The sequence below is a fragment of the Lycium barbarum genome, chromosome 2, assembly GCF_019175385.1.
Source record: "Lycium barbarum isolate Lr01 chromosome 2, ASM1917538v2, whole genome shotgun sequence".
Lineage (NCBI taxonomy): Eukaryota > Viridiplantae > Streptophyta > Magnoliopsida > Solanales > Solanaceae > Lycium > Lycium barbarum.
Genome location: NC_083338.1, coordinates 139,088,660 through 139,092,434, shown reverse-complemented (window position 1 = coordinate 139,092,434; position 3,775 = coordinate 139,088,660). Strand labels below are relative to the sequence as shown.

Sequence of the window (3,775 nt, the reverse complement as noted above, 5' to 3'; positions counted from 1 at the left end):
GGGATGAGAGTAAAGGAAAAGAAAATTAAAGTACAAAGACTGTAAACGTGTACTAAAATTCGTGAACTGGGGCTACAACATGGCCCAACGTCCTTTCACATCTCAGATTCCTTTTTAATTTCAAATTCGCATTTCAGTACTTTTTCGCCGGAATAAACGGTTTGATTGTGATTTCATTTAATCTCATTTCTTTTTAGTTTCTTGAAATAATTCCGGGTTAAACATTATTTGTTGTGTATCAAAAATTGTTTATGACAGATCTTCTTTTTATTGTTCTCTACAATAAATTTATCGCAATGCGGTACAGATACAGAATTTGTAGTTTATGAGGTTCTATAACGACATCAAGTTACTATTAACAATATTAATTGGGTTTTTAGATAAATATATATAGATATTTAGTGAATATATATAAGGCCTCGATAAAAATTATTGGACTCAAGTGAAAGTATAACGTTTAAACTTATTGCACTTGATGTTTGCACCTAACAAATAGATGCATAACATGTGTTTGCACATAAAATTTTAGCACTTTCCATTGATTAATGAACATGCATTATCACCTCATTAAATCATTTAACTATAGTAAATTTACATGGTTTAGTGTAAACTCCTATCCGAGTGCGAATAAGTATATATCAATCGTTGCCGACCCTCTAGATCCCCGCCTGTATTCCAATTCTCCATGTTTTTTTTTTGTCTCCTCCTTTCCGAAACCATTTGATACTTGACATTTATTAGTTCGATTAATTTGAATTCGTACCGTAAAAAGGCACGATATTCATCAAACTGACTAATACCGACATACGATGTGTAAGCGATCCCTACCAAGAAAAATATTTCATTCCACGTGAGATATTCTTCTGTCGGAAACAACCTTTCTAACTTCACAAGATAAGAGTAAGGTTGCATACACGCCGTCCTCTTCAGACCCCACTCATGGAGTTTCACTGAGTATGTTGTGGTTGTTGTGAAATAACTTTCTAATTACGGGTTGAACGTCTCACCCATCCTGCCACATTTTATGTGGTGCTTCTTTCCTTCTTTACTCGTGAACAGGGGCGGAATCATATAGAGCCGAGGTTGTTCATTCAAACCCCCTTCAACGGAAAAAATACACTTTTTATAAATAGTTAAAATTATTTTTATGTATATATACTAGATATTGAATTCTCTTTGGCTTTTTCATATGTTTGTTTTTTTATATTTTGAACGGAAAAGGGCCAAAATTACCCTTGAACTTTGGGAAATAGTTCATCCATACCATTCGTTATACTTTAGGGCTAATTATACCATTATCATTATACTATGGGGCTAATTATACCCTTATGTCTAACAGTTGCTACGTGGTATCATCTGAGCCCTTCAAAATTATTTTCCCCTCAAATAATTTTTTACCCACTAAAATAATTCAACCCGATTTTTTTTTTCAGCCAAACTGATACGGACCCAACCCATTACCCCTTGGCTGAAAAAAAAAATTGGGCCGGATTGGGTTATTTTAGTGGGTAAAAAATTATTTGAGGGGAAAATAATTTTGAAGTGCTGGGATGATGCCACGTGGCAGCTGTTAAACATAAGGGTATAATTGACCCCATAGTATAACGGTAAGGGTATAATTGGCCCTAAAGTATAACGAAGGATATGAATGAACTATTTCTCAAAGTTCGGGGGTAATTTTGGCCCTTTTCCGTATTTTGAATCCCTTGAGTAAAACTTCTGATTCTCTTGTAATAAATCCTTACAGAATAAAGTATTTATATTCCATTTATTTCTTGCGTTGACTGTTGTCCTTCCTTATTCCAAATAATCCCAGGAAGAGTAATTGCTTCGACACATAAATACGAAAGTAGAGATGTGCTTCCCACTTAGGGAAAAACGCGTATTCAGACAAGTTCAGTGGTTGATTGAGATATGTGATTCACCATTTAACTAAGTTTCCTTGTTTGGTCAACAATGTCGTACACCGCCTATGATCCAAAAAAACAAAAAGAGACTGTTTTGTTATTATTTCTTTTCTTGTGGTTTTTTATCACAATACGCAACAAAATTTGTTTGCTTTTTTGAGAGGGAGAATAGGCAGGCTCCGAACCTCCATAAAACTGCTGTTTTTTTTTGTTTTTTTTTCTTTTCTTTTTTTCTCTCTAAAAGAAGTTGGATCATTTTGGATTTGTGCAGTGTTATCCTTCCAAAGGGATCAATGCTAATCTTCTTTATATCGTTTTAATTTTATCAAATATCCTTGAAAGGGATGAAAGATTTTGTTCTTAATCACGAAAATGGTAGTAGTTTTTTTTTCTTTTTTCGAGCTGTCGATATTTAAAATTCAGTAGTCCGGAAATACAATTTGTACCGAATAATTTCATTAACTTGAGAGTTTAATATGTCACCCTTCAACCCATCTTACGTCATGTTTATTTGTGGTGAAAGTAAAGATAAGATAGAGTAAATGTAATTCTTCTCATTTGGTAAAGTCACATATTTACTGCTCCATGAGACCATGACCAGACAAAATTTAAAAAGTATATAGTATATTACTCCACTTTCCTATTAAGTAAACCTCTAGTTCTAGGTCCGCTGTCCCATTTTATTGATCCTATTCATTAAAGGTGCGAGATGAATTGCAAAATAAATGGAAATGAATTTAAAATTAACCTTTTGGAATTATTTCATTACGAAAGTGGGACTCAGCTCCTCTTTCATGATAGCTAGAGTTAAAGTACTGGTATTAAATTGTGTAAGGAATAATTAGCGCTTTAATTTCGAGGAAAGCAGACACCATTTTGAACAAGTCAAAATATAACAAACAGTTAAAACTAATGGCACAGATAAAATACTCTAGTAGCATTGCTTTGAACATGTCCAGGACCAGTAGCATAGCTGAGGGAAACCAGGGTTCAATTGAATCCCCTTCGTCAAAAAAATTATTGCTCAAATAAAGTGAAAAAAGAAAATTGTTATGTATAAGTGATTGAATCCCTTTGATCTAAGAAAAGATTCTAGTGTAATAGTAGTAAAGAGGTTCATGTATTGCCTTAGGTAACGGGTTCAATCATGTGTGCAGCATTAGTATATTTTTATCTCTTTATATGAATTTCTAGTTCCATCATTAATCAGTGTTGCGACAAATATACAATAAGATGAACGTTAAAGGATTTTGTATACGGTAAAAACCGGATATATGCAAGACCGGTGAGACCGGGGACCGGAGATAAAAAGAGACAGGCATGGTCATCGAGTCTGCCCTTAGAACTGATGGAATTGCACCGGCTACGGCTGACCTGGGAAGAGTGAAGCAAACCTGTTTGGTCCGATATCTCCAGACCAAACTCGGCATCATAGCCAGTCCGGTTTCTCCATGACCAAGTTGATCGTGGCCGTTAGCCCGGTTTCTCCATGACCAAGTTGATCGTGGCCGTTAGTCCGATTTCTCCATGATCGAGTTGATCGTGGCCGTTAGTCCGATTTCTCCATGACCGAGTTGATCGTGGCCGTTAGTTCGGTTGATCAGTTACAAAATTGCCACGCGTCAAGACCGTTCTACTACATTTTACTGTCAATCGTACGGGTGTCAGACTGTACGGCTCAGCCTTATCCTTTTAGGGTTTTCTTTATTCTAAAAAGGGCTTTATGTTGTATGCAAAGCCCATAAGACAAAACTATAAATAGGGGCATTTCCCTACTTTTAAGGGTTAACTTATTGGAATCTAGAGCATTGTAATAGCAAGTCAAAATATTATTTTTCTTTAGTCCGAATCTGTGGAGTATTATTGTT

The 3,775-nt window shown here is 35.3% G+C and overlaps 1 non-coding gene across 1 annotated transcript; it reads right to left on the bottom strand.

Annotated features, from left to right (window-relative positions):
- Positions 1-2,148: 2,148 nt before the first annotated feature.
- On the bottom strand, positions 2,149-2,253 carry LOC132629502 (U6 spliceosomal RNA). The gene has a single exon (XR_009578277.1). It is a non-coding gene; the product is annotated as a U6 spliceosomal RNA (small nuclear RNA).
- Positions 2,254-3,775: the final 1,522 nt, after the last annotated feature.